The sequence below is a fragment of the Chiloscyllium punctatum genome, chromosome 33, assembly GCF_047496795.1.
Source record: "Chiloscyllium punctatum isolate Juve2018m chromosome 33, sChiPun1.3, whole genome shotgun sequence".
NCBI lineage: Eukaryota > Metazoa > Chordata > Chondrichthyes > Orectolobiformes > Hemiscylliidae > Chiloscyllium > Chiloscyllium punctatum.
In genome coordinates, this window is record NC_092771.1 from 45923350 (window position 1) to 45944069 (window position 20720).

Genomic DNA, 20720 nt, shown 5'->3' on the forward strand with positions numbered 1-20720 from the left:
TGAGTGATGAAAGGAGCAGAAACAGTTCCTGACCTGTGAGGGGTTTCAGTTGGAGCATTTATATTTACAAATCCATTCCTACCCTCTCATACAGTGTGAAATTGATGTAAAACTGAAGGGAAGGAGTGAGTGAGCACCCACAGAATCATATGTGTGAGTTGAATGAACCTGGCATGAGGAAAATTGGACAACACTCGCAACTAGTTGGAATCACAGAATCTAGTGGGTGCAGAAAGAGTCTATTCAGCCCATCGTGTCTGCAATGACCTGCTCACCCACCCTACCCCTATAACCCCACATTAACCATGGCAAGCCCAACCCACATAAATTGCACACTGCAGCCATGTTAGCATGGCCAATCCAGCAACGTTACACATCTGTGGGAGGGTCACAAATTACATCCAAATGCTCGGAATTGTGGATGAAGGTTCACAAATACTTGACTCTGACACAAATGCTCTGCTTTTCAAAATAAAATCAAGGGGAAACTGCAACCGGAAAGATTTCTGATTATCTCAGGAGGAAGAGAATTCAAAACTCATGCCATTGACCCAGGGGGCGCAGTGATAGTTACAGAGGTCTGGGAACCATCAGAAATGTAACAGGTTGTGAGCAAGGTGGAGATGAGACAAGGACATAAAGACAGTCTGTCACACGACCAAAGGCAGGAGAGATTAAATAGCAGAAATGGTCGATCCCCAAGGTCACGGGGGTTAGAATTAGGACTGGGAAAGAAACAAGGAAACAAGGTGTGCAGCTGTCAAAGAAATATGTTAAAAACAGATTATAAAAGCATAGAGGACAGAGTACAGTCTGAAATTGTTGCTCTCAATACTGAGTACAAAAAGCTGGGGAGTTTACAGCCAACACATCTCAGGATTGGCCAAGTGGCCTCAAACTGTGATGTAACTTTCTGATAATTTTTTTTTCTGAAATTTGTAGTTAAAGTCTGATGACACTAGTAACTTTTCAAATTAGACTGGAGTTTAATATTCTGGAGGAGTGTCAAATAAATCACATTGATCACATTCTGCAGATCTTAGTCCAGTACCCTGCATGTTCCAGCATTTCAGTTACATCCATGTCCTGCCGGTGGGACAGGATGTACAGAGATAGTGACGATGGTGTCTAGGTCATTCCATGCTATGATTCTGTGCGTATGATTGTGTCAGCTTGTTGCTTGATGAGTCTGCGTTCCAGCTCACCCAATAAGCTGTTAGCAGGGCAAGACACTACAGTTGGAGCTCCTCTTCTCGCCAGTTCCTTTCATTTCTCCTTTTTAAAAATTCCTTTCTCCCTCACTCTCCACTTTGCAGACTCTGACACAAGTGTCTCAACATTGAATCATGACAAATTTTTTTTAAAAGAACATGTCTCTACAAGAAAACCAATGGGGGGAAATATATTATTCTTGCATCAACTGCATTTTTAAACAAAAACAATCCTGTTAAATAAACACTGTCTCATTTTTTCCTTCAATTCTATCAAGCGAGCTATTGTATTTGATCCCTCAGTTTACCGATCTTAATAAATATCCAATCAATTTCAACATGCTTACAAAGTATTGAACCAATTTATCTGTTTAGGTTTTAGCATTAGTTATTAAGTCATTACCATTACAATAATTGCATAATAATTGGTCTGGGTAATAAGTAAACTGAGGTTCACAATTTAATTTATTGACTGTTTGAAAAATGGTACAGTATATCCTTTTATCAGGATTCTAACAGTAATTATTAAAGAATTTGCATGACAATAATTATTATATGGTTTAGTTTATCTTGCTAACAACTACAGTGAAGTTCATATTTGAATTTAATCCAATCTTCCCTAGTACCTATACAGTAATATAAAAATCCATTTTATTTCCAATCAACAAACCTACAAAAGAATCCATTATTTCTGATGCAACACGCACTGTTAAAAATATGACTTTTGCTCATTTGAATGATCTGTGTAATCCCAGCCTTATAAATTTAGAAAAACCTAATTAATTTTCCCTGCAACAATTCCTGTTCATTTTTGCATATAGCACGGTCAAATAGCAAGATGAAATTTATCATTATTCTTAAGTATGCTAATACAATTTTGAAATCTATATGTTGCTAATATATAAATGTTCATTTCCATCCATAGAATATAGAACAGTACAGCACAGTACAGGCCCTTTGGCCACAATGTTGTTCCGACCTTTTATCCTCCTCTAAGATCAAACTAACCAACATGCCCTTCATTTATTATCATTCATGTACCTATCCAAGAATTGCTTAGATGTCCCTGATGGATCTGAATCTACTACCACCACTGGCAGTGCATTCCACGTACCCACCATGATCTATAAAGAAACTATCTCTGACATCTCCCCACAACTTCCCCCATTCACCATAAAATTATGCCTTTTTGTGGGGAAAAGTCTTTCATTATCCATTCTATCTATGCCTCTCATCATCTTACACAAAGCTGTCAAGTAAACTCTCATCCTCTTTCACTGCAATGACCAAAGCCCCAGCTCCCTCAACCTTTCTTCATAAGACATGCCTTCCAGTCCAGGCAACATCTTGATAAATCTCATCTACACCTTCTCTAAAGCATCCGCATCCAATGTGTAATTAGGTGATCAGAACCGATCACAATATTCCAAGAGTAGTCTCACCAGGGATCCATAGAGGTGCAGCATAACCTCGTGGCTCTTAAACTCAATCTCCCTGCTAATGAAAGCCAACACACCATGCACCGTTTTAATAACCCTATCATCTTGGATGTCAGGTATGAGGGATCTATGGACGTGGACCCCACAATCCCACTGTTCCTTCACATTGTCAAGAATCCTGCACATAATCTGAAAATATGCATTCAAATTTGAAATTCAAAAATGAATAACTTCACATTTTCCCTGGTTGAACTCCATCTGCCACTTGTCGGCCCAGCTCTGCATCCTGTCAATGTCCTCGAGCAACCAACAAATGCCCTCCACACTATCCACAACTCCACCAACCTTCGTGTCATTGGCAAACCTCCTAACCCACCCTTCCACTTCATCATCCAAGTCATTTGTAAAAATCAAAAAGAGCAGAGGTCCCAGAACTAATCCCTTCAGAACACCATTGGTCACCGTGCTCCAAGCTGAAAACTATCTCTGTAATCTCACCCTGTCTTCTATGGGCCAGCAAATTTATTATCTAACCAGGCAGGTTTCCCTGTATCCCATGCCTCATTACTTTCTAAATGAGCCTACCATGGGGAACCTTATCAAACACCTTGCTAAAATCCATATACACCACATCCACTACTCTGTCCTCACCAATGTGTTTGTCACATCCTCAAATAATTCAAAAAGGCTTGTGAGGCATAACCTACCACTCACAAAGCCATGCTGACCATCTCTAATCAATCTATACTTTTCCAAATAATCATAAATCCTGTCTCTCAGAATCCTCTCCAATAATTGCCCACAACTCATGTAAGACTGACTCATCGATGATTCCCAGGATTATCTCAATTGCCTTTCTTGAATAAGCGAATAACGTTTGCCACCCTTCAATCATCTGGTATGACTCCAGTGGACAGTGAGGATGCAAAGATCATTGCCAAAACACAGTAATCTTTTGCCTCCCTTCCCATAACAACCTAAGTTATATCCTTTCTGGACCAGGGGACTTATCTATCCCTATGACTTTTCAATATTTTCAGCACATTCTCAGACTTAACAACGACCTGTTCGACCATATCAGCCTGTTTCACGCTGTCCTCACAAAGAACAACGTCCCACTCACTCGTGAATACTGAAGCAAAGTCCTCATTAAGGACCTCCCCTCCCCTCTCAGACTCCTGGCACCTTCCTTCACTATCAGGGATATAAATGTGGAATTACGCCTCAGCACTGAATTAATGTAAAGATGTTGCAGTGTACAATCACTCGATTAATTTGAATATTGAACTGTATTTTAACTGAGAAAACACAGTTGAATTGATTTGATGATATTTCACTTCATGCTAATGTATATTGTATTTCAAACCACAGTAAGAGTTTCATTTTTACACATATAAAACTTAAAATTCATCTCACGTTTATGTACAGAAAATAGAATTACCATCTGCTTGTTCCTTCCTTTTTCAATGACTGTTCATTTTGAATTTGTGGACGTTGTACGTTGTTGAAAGGAAGGGACATTGTCTTCAGCTGAATATTCACATTGAATGACTGATGCATTTTTAAATCAAAGTACAATGATCACGCAGTTTTGTCAATTTGTATTTCAAAGAATTGTCATGAGATTCCTGTTTATTTAAGAGTATCATTCATTTATTCTATTGTTATTGTAAAATATTGTTTAATTTGCAGTCCATTAAACACAGAAACTACCTAATTAATTCCCATTCAAATTACAACAATAAACGGCTGATTAGTTTTCATTTGAGAAACTACATGAAACACAATATTGCAGTCCTGCCGTCCTGAGTGGGAACATTATGAAAGGAGCTTATGGAGCTGTGGTAGTGTCTCTTTTACTAGACCCGAGGGAAGGTTTCAAATCACACCTTCAACAGAAATATATCAAGAGCTATCTGAATGTTGATTAGAGAGTACCTAAGCACAGACTGAATTGTTATTCAATCCAACAATAGATCTGCTTTTATCTATTAGATCAATAATCACAAAATCTGATACTTATCAGAATACCAATTTACAAAGAAATATGTGTTGGAAAATTCGCTTTAGCCACTTGCTTTTACAAAAGACTTTCATCTGTCCCTGTTTTCTGTAACTGAAAGAAATATGAAGAGGATTTTCACTTTTACGAAAAAAGGGGACATGTTTCCCATATAAATTAATGTTTCTTCCACTAACGCCTTTTCAGATTATGTAAGGTTTCATAATAACGCTTTACTTTCAGATAGTGGGGATGCCTGTATCTAATTCTGTCGCTTATAAGTTCCTGGAGAATATTTGAAAATGTTGCAGAATTCAAGATTACAATGTCTAAGTAATTAGATTGATCTTTTTTTTGTTGCAAAGGGGCAAGTCCAAACAATTGAAACACATTAAACATTGTTCTCTCATGCTATAAATTTGAAATAAAGTTGATACCTTCTTCAGTAAACTAACAAACTCTACCACCTATTACTTGTCAGTCAGCTGATTGCCTACTTTGTAACTAAATGTTGTGATTCATCTAAATATTACTCTGTCCTTTGATCAAAGTGAATTTGTAATTGTTGTTCAGTTTATGAATTGTCAGATACTTGTTTTTATTTTTCCATTCACCAGTTCATTTTGACCGTAAGATTGAAATGCTTTGAAAATATTGGAGTTCGTTCATTTAAAAATAAGGTTTGCACATCTCTCACATATCTCATTTCTTGTATTATGATTCAAGAATGTTTTCTGGTGGAATTCAAGTAAATTCCAAACATTTGTTCACTTCAAATAATGTCTTTAACACCCAGTTATCAATCTGATGTTAATGTTTCAGATGGTTACATTGACATTGATTAGGTACTCATTCAGAGAGATCAACTTACAATTATAAACTATTTGCAGGATTATTGAATTGAAAGAAAGATTCAGACGTGCAAACATTTTTGGAAGGAATTGCTTTTTCATTCAAATGTGTAGGCTTTTCAAGAATTCTATATCACCTTTCACTGGTTTTCTTGTCGAGAAATCAACTTTATAATTCATGTGAATTCTAATGTGTTCGTATTTTGAAATTTGCATCAGATTTAAGAAGAAAAAGAGGAAGAATTAACATGGAATCTTCAGTGAATAGAAAGCACAGTAAATTAAATTGACAGAGGCAACTTTTAGTATTATCTCTGAACATTCAGTCAAATGTTTCTAATGTCAAAAGAGAGTGGTGCTGGAAAAGCACAGCAGGTCAGGCAGCATTCGAGGAGAAGCAGAATCGATGTTTTGGGCCTGAGCCCTTTATCAGGAATCTTTTCTGAAGATGGTCTAATGCCCGACAGGTTGATACACCTGCTCTTTGAATGTCCCTGCCCTTTTCCAATGCTACAGCTTTCCTCACTTTCTCCAAATATGTTTAATGAACACGAACTGAAAATGTTCACATCAGCAGTTGAAGAAGACCAAATTAACACTTTTTTTGCAATATTTATAGTGAAAACCTGTTTGAGAACATGCAACAAATCAGATCAAACAACATCTCTTGCCATTAGAACCCTTGGCCATTCATAATAAAGTATAACCATGTTTTGAACAACCAGTGTGGTGTATAACTACTGAACTGAAATGCCAGAGGACAACGATTGCATTTATTGGAGGGAATGATAACCAGATCCTTTATGTGATAATGGTGATTGATCTCAGAAACAATAAAATTTTACTGTGATTATTCCACAACAGTAATTAGATGGTCATGAAGATCTTTGTGTGGCTTTATGTGCAGTGTTTTGTGTGAACATTGATTTCAGTAACATGGAGCTATTTTACAAGATTGACAATTAATAGTTAAATACTGGATTAGTGGTGCTGGAAGAGCACAGCAGTTCAGGCAGCATCCAACGAGCAGCGAAATCAACGTTTCGGGCAAAAGCCCTTCATCACAGTTAAAGATAAGTTTTAAATGCAACATTTAAAAAAATTGTCAGTTTTGTTTAGCAAAACACAATTCTAAGTTTATGGAATCCCTACTGTGTGGAAACAGGCCATTTGGCCCAACAAGTCTACACTGACGTTCCAAAGAGTAATCCACTCAGCACCATTCTGCTCTCAGATTACTGGACATTTACCCTTGACTAATGCACATAACCTACACATCCCTGAATAGAACGTGCAGCTTAGCATGGTCAATGTACTTAACCTGCATATCTTTGGATTGTGGGAGAAAACCAGAACATGCAAACTCCACGCAAACATGTGGCCGAGGATGGAATCAAACCCAAGTGCATAACACTGTAAGACACGAGTGCTAACCACTGATCCTCTGTTCTCAATGCCCAACCCCATGCAAGAAGTGAGATAAGTGAGAGACGTGCAAAGTCAAATTTCAAATGAACACTCTCTGATGTTGCCAAAGCGTATCAATCTTACATTCAATATGAATAGGTGAATCGAAAACAAAAAATAGAAATCCCTGACATATCATGAATGAACAATAATTAGAAAATTAATATGATCAAAGGGCGCAACAATATTCAGATGAATTGCATTGTTTAATTACAAATTTGGGAAAGGGCTAACTAATGAATAACGGGAAGTGACATTTGTTTACTTCACTGATGAAGAAATTGACTTGCTTTTCATCTTTGTAACACTGCAGAATAGCAATTTATGTGCCTGAAATGTTTGAATTAAGCTCTTCCCAATAAAAAAAATCAGTAAAATCACATTAACTTCTTCATCTTTAAGACTGCAACAACATCAAATACTTTCCAGGAATTTAGAACCAGCAGATTTAGTTAATTTGGTTCCTTGGGAACTCGAAGAGAATAAACAGCAGATTCTGTGAATTAGTCATTCAATGTGATTATTCAGCTGAAGACAACATCCCTTCTTTGCAAAAATGCTCAACTTCGAAAAATTCAAAATGCATTCTCATTGTTTAATGAAACAATACAGAAATGTTAATTCTTTTTCATTTGACATAACAAAACGCAGGAATTTTACATGATTTTGTGTCATGAAAAATACTTAAATCTTATGATGATTAGAAATACAGTAAATGTTCGCATCAAAGTGAAATATATTTAAATGAATTCATTATGTTTCTGCGGGTAAAATTAGAATTAATATTAACAATGATTGAGAGATTGCACACCACATTAGTTATTCATGTAAAGAGCCGTAATTCCACGTTCACAGCACGTACTGGATTGAATAATTATTAGGTATGAGCAACAACTGAATTATAAAATTTGATCAATGAATTTAGAAATAATGAGAAATCTCGTTTTGCTATGTGACTGAGGAATATGTGCAAACAAACAGGAATTATTGCAATGAAAAGTAATTGCAGGTCTGTGAATTTAAATTCTGTGATTACAGAGATCATTCAAATAAGCAAACATCAGACATTCACAATTAATGTAGGATGGGAAGTCCTTGGATCCATTGTGGGAAACTTGACCTGAAAATAAAGTTTCATATTGCAGTGTTGGTACTCAGAAACAATTGGTTAAATTAAAATGTGAATCTCGCTTTACTTGTTCAAAAGACTTTCTTAAATAATTGCACAATTATTATCATGACAATGACTTGATAATGTTGCTATATGAGCAATTAAAATGATTCAATATTTCAAAATATTTGCTGTTATGTTGATTGGATATTTATTCAAATTGGTAAATTGTGAAATAAAATATAGTAAGTATCTTTATGAATTGAAGAAAAAATGAGCCATTCAGTGATTATAGAAAATTTTTTTCTTTCTTTACTAAAAAATGAAGGTAACACAAGAAATATGAATTTCTATCAAATGGTTTCATCATAGAGACATGTTATTTTAATTTAGATGATTAATATTATGGTCAGAGTTCAGACATTTGTGTCAGATTTTGGAAGAAAGTTCATAGATAATGAAAGTGAGCAAGAAAGTGAACAAATGATACAGTCAATGACATTTGGTATATAAAGGAATTATAATAATTGTTCATTCTTGTACAGTGATGTTGGAATAGAAAAGACAAAAAGAATTAACATGTTCAAAACAGTTATTTTCTTACAATTAAATGAAACCAATAATCATTTTGCAAAGCACGTGATTTGGAAAAAAAAAACAGTCATTTACTGTGTTATATAAACTGAAAACTACTTCCACTTTGCAAAAATGGAGACTTTCCCAAATTCAAAACTTAGGTTTGCTGAATTATACAACAAAAACGGTTGTAATTTGAAATATCTCTTGCACACAAATTTGAAATAAGTAATCTTAAAGATTTTTAGAATCACAAAACTTTTGTTGTTTGCATGATTGTATTACAGTCAATATCGTGATAAAGTAGAAGCATTGTTTTAAGCAACATAAATCATCTTTAACTACAGAACTGAAATAGAAGATATCAGTTGCATTTGTTGCATGGTTTCAGGAGCAATAAGGTACTTACTCAGGTTAATCTACTGAACAATAATCAGATGGTGATGAAAGTCTTTGTGTTGTTTTATATGTATTGTTTAGTATGAACATTGGTTCGATAAAATTTAGATATTTACATGAATTAGGAACAGAGTGATAATTGGGTGCGAATGATCTGATTTAAAATCAGACAGTTTTTGATATTTACGAGGATTGCTGAACGAAACGTTCTTAAACCATCATGCAATCAATGGGATAAGTGAGAGATATGCAAATTTAACTTTCAAATGACACACCCTGACATTTTCACACCATTTCAATGTCACATTCAATATAAATAGATGACTGGAGAGCTAAAAACAAATCTCACACAATTCATAAACTGACCAATAACCAAAAATTGATAAATAATAGCAAGTGACATTTGTTTATTTTACTGAGAAGTAATTGATCTTTTCTCATATTTATAGCAGTGGAGCATAAAATTCTGTGTTGTTTTAACTAAGATCTACAGAACAAGAGAAAATTAATGACTATCATGAATGTATATTTCAGCTTTATGACTGCAACATTCTCAAATATTTTCTCAGGAATATTGATTGAGTGGAATTAGATACATTTTGCAATGAGTGACTAGAAGAAAGTATATAGCAGATACTGTGATTATTGGAATGGACGATGATACCTCCAAATAATCTACTGATATTGTGATTGGATATACAGTAAGTGTCAGAATCAAAGTAAATTATAATCATATCAATTCAAAAATGTTTCCAAGTTTAAAATAAATACAACATTCACAATGATTGAGAGATTGTACATTGTAATGTCCTTGCAGTATTTATTGTACAGAAGCATAATTCCACATTTGTAGCCCTTACTAGATTGCACAATTATTAGATATAAGATATATTAGCAACAAACGGATTTTAAAAATATATATTCTTGAATTTGAGAATAATGAGATATCTCATCTTGATATTAGACTGAGTAATATGTACAAAAGAAGAGTAATATCTCAGGGAAAAGGAATTGGAGCTCTCTGAATTTCAAAGGCTGAGATAATTGTTACCAGAGCAAAAATCAGACATATACCAAGAATTTTGCAAGGGATATTATTGGTCGTTTGGTATGTGCATGGGCCTGAACAAATAGGTATTAATATAGTAGCATTGACAATAAGAAATAATGAATTAAATTTTCAAAAAAACACTGCATTTTTACCAAGTCTATGTTAAATTGCTGTGCAATTATTGTAATTGATAATTGCTTTTAGAATCCTGATAGATAAATTGACTTAATATTTTGAAAACACTTTGCTCTGATGTTGATTGGATATTCGTTAAGATTAAGAAACTGAAAATTAAAGCATAAAACTTAGCTTTATGATGTGAAAAAATCATTCAGCAGCAATTGAAAAAAATGATTTTGATTAAAAATGCAGGCAATGCAAGATTTATATGGTTCCAATAGTTTTCTTGAAGAGTCATGACAATTTTGTTGATGTAATTTTTACCACAATAAATGTTCCGATATTTATTTCAGAATTAGGAGGAAAAGAATTAGGCCATGAAAGTGACTATTATTGTGAACAAAACACAGGGTCACTGACATTTGATACGGAAAGGAGTTCTCATAATTGTGTGATTATTGTTCACTGACATCTAATATGGGAGGAAAAGTAGAATTGTCAACATTTCCAAGCAATTTTTTTCTTATAATGAAATGAAAATAAAAATAATTTTGTAGGGCAATTTGTTTGAAAAAAGGAAACAGTCATATCAAATGACATTTGAGCTGAAGACTCGTTCCCGTTTCCCCCATTGTAGTCTTTACAATAATTTAAAACTTAGTGTTGGTTGAATGAAAGAACAAATGGATATAATCGAAATGTTTTCTTGTACACCAAAAAAAGTAAATGAAAAGCAATTTTATCATGAAAATTATATTGCTCTGAATGTAATCATTTCACACACAATAAATGTATGTGTTGAATTGAAATGTCATCATAGCTGTAGAATTGTTTTCACTGGCAGGGAATGAAGACTCAGAAGGCAATCTGAGCTCAGACATGTGGAAGATGTTTACTCATGCAGCAACCAGTTAATGAAGGGATCGTCCCCCGAGGCCAATCTCGGAAGGGAGATCCATAACACACTGTAACATGTACAGTAAAAAGCAGCATTTTTATGGACTTTATGCATCACAATGGCCACGTGCAACGTGATTACAGCCCTTCCCTCCTCATCCAGCCACCCAATTGAAACACATAATCGCAGATGGGCATTCTAATGGACATCCCCAGATTCCTATTGGGATCTTTACATGCATCTTATTGACTTAGATTCCAAAGTTATTCCTGAACTCCCTCGCGCCCCTCAGGATACCTTATCAGCTGGGACATTTTGAGTTCTGCTATTCATTATATTTTATTTTATCAAAGCCAATTACTCCTCATATCGTTCACTGTCTTAATTATAGATGTACAAAGAAATAGAAAAGACAGTTAATTTTAGCTTACTTGCTATAAGATTAGTAATATGACTTGTGTTATAAAGTTTGTTATATTGTGTAAAATTATACAGCTACTCTTTCTGTCAGGACTTTATAATTAATGAGCAGTCAGCATCATACCGTGAAGTTAATTCCTAAAACTAGCGAACTTCAAATCTCTGTCTAAATGCTTTTCTATAATGTTTTTAGGAGGCATTGGTTACATATATCAAACTTATGTTGCAAATTTCCCCTATTATACTCAAGAATCTGTAATTAGAGCCTTTGTTTAATATTCTGAGTTACTGTAAAATAATAACTATATCTGACAAATGAACTCTTCTGTTGTCATGATAGCTGCTTAGTGAGTTAACTGGGCTGCACCCTGCAGCTGTTATTTATTCATTTACTGGGACAATTATACTTTCATTTATGAAGATCAGGATTGGTCATTTGTCTGTATGTCGGCATGCTCTTATCAAGAAATGTCAGGAATGCTGTAGTCCTGGCATTGGAGTAGGTCCATTGGTAGTGTGCCTTCTTTTAATTTAAGGCTGGAACAGAATGTTAGTCTAGTTTATCACCCCCTGACACCTTGTATTTTAGTTCTAAGGTAGGCTGCCTGTTTTTAGATGTCAGGCATTTTGTATGAGCCAATATGGACCATTCTATTCCAGGTGGGGGCAGACCATGCCCAGAACAGCAAATCAACTAAGATTCAAGTATTGAAATAAAAATCACCATTCGCTACCATTGGTTTCTGTACAATGCAATATGTTTATGTTACTGAGCCTTAATTTCACACTTAAAGCTAGGTACACTGGATTTGATCAATTCTTAAATATTAGATATAAGCAACAATTAATCTTAAAAACATTTTATAGCAAACTTAAAAATGATTAGAAATCTCATATAGCTGCCCGTCATGTGTAAAAATGAACAGCATTTATTGGTGTGTAAAATAATCAGACATCTCTTAATATGTAAGGATGAATATTAATCCAATGATTTCTACGAATGTTCAAATGAGAAGGGAACAGATATTATCTGTGAGTGTTGGATAGGAAATCATTAATTAGTTTGTGTTTGTGTTATCCTGAAATAAGAGAACTATTATTCTTCTTTTAATATTGACATTAAGAAATAATGGATTAAATTAAAATGTGAATTTGACGATGTTTGTTATAAAACCTAAACTGAATTACTGTGTGATTTTTGGACTGACAATGAATTGATAATTAATTTTAGAACTTTGGCAAAGTAAATGATTCAATATTTCCAAATGGATTTGCTCTGATGTTGACTAGATATTTCTTCATCTGTCAGCTGAGAATGCAAATTCTGGCATGATGACATGGAAAGACATTAGACATTCAGTGAACGTTGATCAGAAATGGTTTGTCATTCAAAATTGTCAGATCTTCAAGATTTCTATACTTGGTTTCTCTACTTTTCTTCTGGAGAAATATAATATATAACAAGAACAAATTCTGCATTGTATTTAATTCATGAAATTTTTCATATCATCAATATTTAGACATTTGAGTCAGAATTATAATGAAAATAAGTCAATAAGGAAGATTTATTTTCACAGAAGCATACAGTCAACAGCATTTATCAACGTATTTGTTTCAATATTGTCTCTGAATAAACGGATAAATACGTTTAATGGGGATCTGTTGACAATGTAATGAACCACAATATCATTTTTATCATAATTTTTGGATTGGAAATCTATCAGAAAAAAAATCCTATATTCAGGACTTGCTTCATCTCGATACATGTTACACGTAGTATCCTCGGTCATAACGTGTTATCATGGGTCTGGGAAAGATGTAGTGTGTAAATTACAATAAGGTGTCTCCTACATATGTTTGGATCTGGTGAGACTGTGATGTTTGCTATGATTATTCATCCTGAGCACAATAAGGCACGTACAAAGTGTTTTTCACCGAACAGTAATTAGGTGGTCTTGAAGACCATTACAAGTATTTTGATTTCAATAATGTTGAGCTGATTTCCATGATCTGGGAAATGTTTCACAACATTTTACCAAAATTCTGGATTCTAAGCATTCAATGTGTTTCGTGCAAACACCCTTCACTTGTCGTCATTCTCAAGTGAGGTGTCTAATGCTCAGGCACTGGCTGGAAGTCAAGGTGCCAGGAAGTCTGCTTCAACCTCTCCAAAACACAGCTCTTGGGCTGGTTGTAACAGGATCTCCCGAACCTTTGTGAGCTCTTTGACCGGGCTTCCACTGTTTTCTGGAGCTGGTTACTTTGTCTACTGTTTCCTTTAGTTTGACCTTTTTTAGCTCTGCTTTCCCCAGCTGTAAGAATATTTAGAATGTTAAATTATGGGCCACAGGTCACTTGACCTTAGCGGACAGATAAAATATGGTTCACTTATTGTTGTAATAATGAATTGAGATTGAATCTTTGCATTTTAACAAATAAAATGTTTCAATTTTATCAGTAATTTACAATGACATTGATTAGATAGTCATTAAGAGAGATCAACTGACAATTATAAGCTAATTGCAGGATTATGGAATTGACAAAGGTTACAGACATACAGAGATTTTTTTTGGAAGGCATTGCTTTTTCATTCTAATATCTTTGTTGTTCAAGAAGTCTATGTAGCTGTTCATTGGTTCTCTTGTCCAGATAATAATTTTATAATTCATATCACTTTTATTGTGCCCGGAGTTTTGAGATTTGTATCAGATTAAGAAGAAAACGAGGAGCTATTAAAACGAGAACTTGAGTGAATAGAAAGCACAATAAATTTAAATTACTGAGGAAACAGATAGTATTTGCTCCAAATAAGCAAATATTTTTTATGTCGAAAGTGTGGTGGTGGAAAAGCACAGCAGACCAGGCAGCATCCATGGAGCCAGAGATTCCCGATGAAGGCTTATTCCTGAAAAATGGTTTCTCCTGCTCCTCAGATGCTGCCTGACAATCTGTGCTATTCCAGCACCACATTCTTGACTCTGATCTTCAGCATCTGCTTTCCTCACTTTCTCCAAATATTTGTAATGGACATGAACTGAAAATGTTAGCCTCGGCAGTTGAACAAAACCAAATTTACACTTTTTTGTGCAATATTTGGACTGAAAATTGTTTGTGATCATGCAACACATTAGGACATATGAACACCTCTTCCGTTAGAATCCTTTGCCATTCATAATAAAGAATAACCATTGCTTTGAACAACCAGTATCGTGTGTAATTACTGAACTGAAATACCAGAGGGCAACTTCTGCATTTATTGGAGGGAATGATAACCAGATCCTTACTGTGGCAGTGGGGATTGATCTCCGGAACAATCAGATAGTTATTCTGATTATTCCACTGAACAGTAATTAGATGGTCATGAAGACCTTTGTGTGGCCTCATGTTTAGTGTTTTGTGTGAGCAATGATTTAAAAAATATTGAGATATTTTACAAGATTTAGGAACACTGATAATCAAGTGTTAAAGGTATTAACTAAAGTCAACTTTGAAAAAGTTAGAATTGCTGAGAGAAATGCAATTAAACTATTGTAGTATCCCTGTTAGCACAGTGTGGTAACAGGTCATTTCGTTGAAAAAAATGACCCTCCAAAGAGCAACCCATCCAAACACTTTCCCAACCATATTCCTCGACATTTACTGCTGACTAACATACACATCCCTGAACACAATGTGCAATTTAGCATGGCCAGCTCACCTAACCTGCATGTCTTTGGATTATGGGAGGAAACCACAGCAAAGTCACATAGACTTGGAGAGAATGGGCAAAGTACACAAAGTACCCGAGGATGGGATCAAACCGAGATCCCTGGCACTGTGAGGCAGCAGTGTTAATGACTGAGCCACTGTGCAACTATATGCAATAAGTAAAATCAGTGAGAGGTATGCAAAGACAAATTTCAAATAAACACCCTCCGCTATTGTCAAAGCACGTAAAATTTACATTCAATACGCACAGATGAATGGAAAACAAAAAAACTCCAACAATTCACGAATGAAAAATAATTAGAAATTTAATTTGATCAAAAGTCATTCCAATATTTAGATGAATTGCAATTTTTAATAACAAATGTATGTAATTAGCTGACTAATGAATAATTGGATGTGGCATATGTTTACTTTACAGATGAAGAAAGCGACTTGTTTTCCACCCTTGTAACACAGCAGAATAAAAATGTGAATGTCCGAAATGTTTGAATCAAGCTCTTTCGAACGAAAACCTAATCACTTACGATCACTTAGCTTTTTACCTTTAAGACCGCAACATCCTCAAATATTTTTCAGGAATTTAGAACCAGCAGAACTAGTTAATTTCTTTTCTTGGGAACCCGAAGAAGAGAATAAACAGCAGACACTGTGAAGAAGTCATTCAATGCGAACATTCAACTGAAGACAACATTCCTTCTTTCTAAAAATGTTCAACTTTCAAAAATTCAAAATTTATTGTCATTGTTTAATGAAACAATAAAGAGATGCTGATGCTTTTTCATTGGATTTTGTTGCATGAAAAATGCTTAAGTCTTAAGTGTTAGCATTGAATTGAAATATATTGACAACAGGTAAAATAAATATTGATTGTTACAATGAATGAGAGATTGTACACTGCAATACATATGAAGAACTAACATGATTCAATATTTCAAAAGCACTTTACTGTGATGTCGATTGAATATTTATTAAGATCAGTGAACTAATGAATAAAACATAGTAGCTAGCCTTACGTATTAAAGAAAAAATGAGACATTCAGTGATTATTGAACAAAATTCTTTTCTGAACTCAAAAATATATGCAATATACAAATTGTGAATTTCTTTCCACTGGATTCCTTCTGGAGATGGTACATTGATTAATATTATAATCAAAGTGTCAGAATTAGGAAGAGAATTAATAGATCATAAAAATGAGCATGAAAATAAACAAACAATGAAGTCACTGCTAGGTGGTATATGAAGCGATTGTAATAATTGTGTCATTATTGTACAATGATAAATAATGTTGGAATTGAAACAACAAAAATTCAACACTTCTATTCTTACAATGCAATGAAAGCAATAATCATTTTGTAGCATGCTTGTTTGGAAAAAGCAGTCTTTTAATATGACATACAGCGAAGACTAACCTTTTTGCAAAACTGTAAGAAGTTCATAAATTCAAAATGTAGCATTTGTTGAATTTGCGACAAAAATGGTTATAATTTGAATTATCTTTTGCACACACACAACAGAAGAGGAGCTTAAAGATTGTTAGAATATTTTTAAAAAATGTTTCCAGTGTTATTGTATTATAGTCAATATCCATGATAAATTAGAATTATTGGTTTAAACAACATAAATTGTCATTAACAACTGAACTGAAATATAAGATATCAAATGCACTTACTGCATGGACGAGTAAACAAATGGTTACTGTTGTCATTAGTCTCAGGAACAATAAGATACTCAGGTTATTCCACTGAACAGTAATTAGCTGATGATGAATATCTTTGTGTCGCTTTATGTGCACTGTTTTGTGTAAACATTGACTTCAAGAAAATTGAGATATTTAGATGAATTAGGAATAGATTGATAATTGGGTGTTAAGGATCTTATTTAAGATTAGACTTTTTAAATAGTTAATATAATTGCTGAGCAAAACACACTTCAGACATCATACAATAAATGAGATAAGTGATTGTGAGAAACGAAGTTCAGTCACTTCAATAACTTCAGTCCGGAACAAGATCTGAATCAGTTGTATCGTTTATTACGCTGTTGCAAGAGGGGTGTATGGGTTCACTGTCCACAAGGCACACACACACACACTGAATTTAACGAGTACACAATATTTGTGTAATTTGTTTCTCTTCCCTCCTCCCATTGCTCCTTCACTGGTTACAACTATTTCTAATCTAAACCAGCTGTTTATCTCTGAACTCATCCAGCCTCGTCCCTTACAAAATGTTTATCTCTGCCCTCACAAGGCCATTTGACCACCTCCCTCTGTGGTCTAATTGTTATTTATCCTTCTTCACTGCCATCTGTTTCCGTGCAAACCAAAGCATAATTTCTTTTTATTCTTTATTTACACCGAGCCTTATGACCTTTTGATGGTGTTTTGTTTTGTTCCTGCTGAAGCGGGAAACAGATGCTTGAAACTGTTTGTACAGGCATATCTAGCTTAACCTACACCCCCTCCCCTCACAATACCTTAACTATTTGGCTATAACATCTACCATTATTTGCAGACGCATTTCATTCTTGTATGCACATTTTAGCTAATACAAAAGCAATTATATATTTCCTTCAAATAGTTGTCATTCTTGTCAACTCAGCTCTTGGCTGAAACAATTATACACTGGTGCGAGTTCATTTACCTTGAATAAACAATTATGATTGCAGAAGTAACACTGCTTTATCTATATCCCACAGTGATAAATATGCAAAGTCAAATTTCAAATGAATGCACTTGGATATTTTCACAGCAGTTCAATCTCACATTCAATATAAATAGGTTAGTGGAAAACGAAAAACAAATTTCACACAATTCATAAACAGATCAATAATTAAAAATTGATAAATAAAAGGATTTGGCATTTGTTTATTTGACTGAACAAGAAATTTATTTTTTCTCCTCATTTTTATAGCACTGGAGCATCAAGTTATATGTACTGTTTGAACTCAGCTCTTCAGAACAAAAGAAAATAAATTAATAATATTACTTTGTATGTTTCATCTGTATGACTGCAACATTCTCAAATATTTTCCAACAAATATTGATTGAGTGGAATTAGATACATTCTGTTATTAGTGACCTGAAAAAAATAAATAGCAAATACTGTGATTATTGAAATGAACAACAGATGGAAGCATATCTAATATTAAATTGAAAGGCAATTTAATTGAGTCTTAGATATTTTCTAATCAACATTCAGAGCTGCTCTGGCACAACTCTATGCAAGGTGGGAATTGAAACTGTACCTCCTGGTCCGGTAACAGAGACACTATCAGAGCTGCATAACATTCCTTCATAATGTTCCCAACCAGGCTGGGCAGGTCTATAATCACATGCTCACTGTGGTTACTCAAGTGAAAAATAATCAGATGTTTATTGTAATAATTGGTTTGGAATTAAATGGATGGATCCTATGTATAATGTACTTAAAATTAAATAGTAATTTACAATAATGATGGGAGTTAACAGATGTCTTAATTAAATATGATTTTATGATAATTTGTGGAACGACAACTTCACAGATTTGTGTGATTACTGTAAATTGATAAATAAAAATGAATACAATCATTCTACATGTTCATAATAGTTTCTCATTTTATAAAATGCAACGTAATTTTTTTTTGTTCTACACGTAAATTGGAACAAAATGATGACTTGGTCAGTCAATGTTAGTATTCAGCTGAAGACAACTTTCATTGTTTCTGAAAATGTCTGATTTCTAAGAAGCCACCATTTCCCGTGAGTGTTTAATGAAACAAGAAAGATGTTGATCCTTTTTTTGTGTACTTCAAAAAAATTCATCGGAATTTAAATAATTTTGCACAAGAAAAATATTCAACTATTATTGTGATTAGAAGCACAAATAAATGTTAACATTGAAGTGAATTACAATCAAATCATTTCAAAAGTGTTTCCAAGTTTAAAATGAAAAGCAATATTCACAATGATTGAGAGATTCGACATTGCGAAGTCCTTGCAATAGTTATTATATGGAACCATAATTCCACATTTGCATCCTTTACCAAATTGAACAATTATTCGATATTAGCAACAAATTGATTTTAAAACTACTATTAATGAATTTAAGAATAATGAGGTATCTCATCTTACTATTCCACTGAGTAATGTGCAGAAATGAAGAGAAATATTGCAGTGTAAAGTAACTGGTGTTGTCTGAATATCAAATGACTGTGATGACTGTGATCTTTCAAATGAGCAAAAGTCAGATATTTACAAAGGATGTCACAAGGGTAGTTATTGGTCTTTTCTGGGTGTATTGGCCCGACCAAACAGGTGTTTGTATTGTAGCATTCACAATAAGAAATATGGAAAATATTAATAACACATTAACTTAGACTTCGTAACAAGCACAAAGTGCTGTGTAATTATTGTAATTGTTAATTGTTTCTAGAATATTGATCGATAAATTAACTTCATATTTTGAAAGCACTTTGCTCTGACGTCGATTGCATCATAATTAAGATTGATAAACAGAAAATTAATATATAAAAAGTCGCTTTAATAATTATAAAAAATACTCAGCAACAATTGACACAGTTCAACATTTGATTTTTTTGTTGAGTCATGTTTTTTTTAAATTTTTATCGTGATAAATGTTGAGACATCTATGTCAGAATAAGGAAGAAAATAATTAGACCGGGAAAGTGAGTACTATTGTGAACAAAAGGTCAAATAAATGACATTTGGTACAGAAAATTATTTTGCACAAAATGACTGATAATTATGTGATTATTGTTCATTGACAACTAATGCTGGAAGTAATGAAACAGACTCTAACATTTCCAAAGCAGGTTTTTTTTTCTTATAATGAAATTAAAATACAAATCATTTTGTATTGATTTGAAAAAGTGTCATTTAATGTGATATTTGAGATGAAGAATCGTTCTTTTCCCCCCAGTGTAGTCTTTTCAATAATTTAAAATTTAGTGGTATTTGAGCTAAAGAACAAATGGGTGTACCTACATTGTTTTCTTGCACACAAAAGAAGTAAAGTCAACAACATTTTTAAGTTTCGGAGAGTTAATTAGCAAAATGCATTGAAGCTATCATGCATGAAGTGAGATATTTGAGAGAGAGAGACAAATTAAATGTTCAAATGAACACGTCGATATTTTGAAAGCATATCAATCTTATGAATTATGAATTGGTGGATGGAAAATAAAAACAAATTCCTGACATTTCAAGAATGAATAGTAATAAATTTAATTTGTTCAAAGCACATAACAATATTTAGATGAATTGCAATATTTAGTTACAATTGTAGGTGATCAACTGACCAATGAATAATATGAAGTTGCATTTGGTTATTTTGCTGAAGAGGAATTTTGACTGTTTATTTTTTCATCTTTATAATACCGGAGAATAAGGATTTATGTGCTTGAAATGTCTGAACTAGGTTCTTTCAAACAGAGAAAAAAAAATCAGTGAGTATCATTTTTTAGA

General features: G+C 33.7%; 1 long non-coding RNA gene across 3 annotated transcripts in view; it reads left to right on the top strand.

The window, feature by feature from the left end:
* LOC140458542 (uncharacterized) overlaps nt 1-16496 on the top strand; it is a 69199-nt gene extending 52703 nt beyond the window's left edge. For 2 of the 3 annotated variants that reach the window (XR_011953507.1, XR_011953508.1), the window contains exons 5-6: nt 9626-9757; nt 15672-16496. This is a non-coding gene — a long non-coding RNA (uncharacterized lncRNA). The remainder of the gene's footprint in view (nt 1-9625; nt 9758-15671) is intronic. The other variant, XR_011953509.1, reaches the window with a different exon arrangement.
* The last annotated feature ends 4224 nt before the right edge of the window (nt 16497-20720 follow it).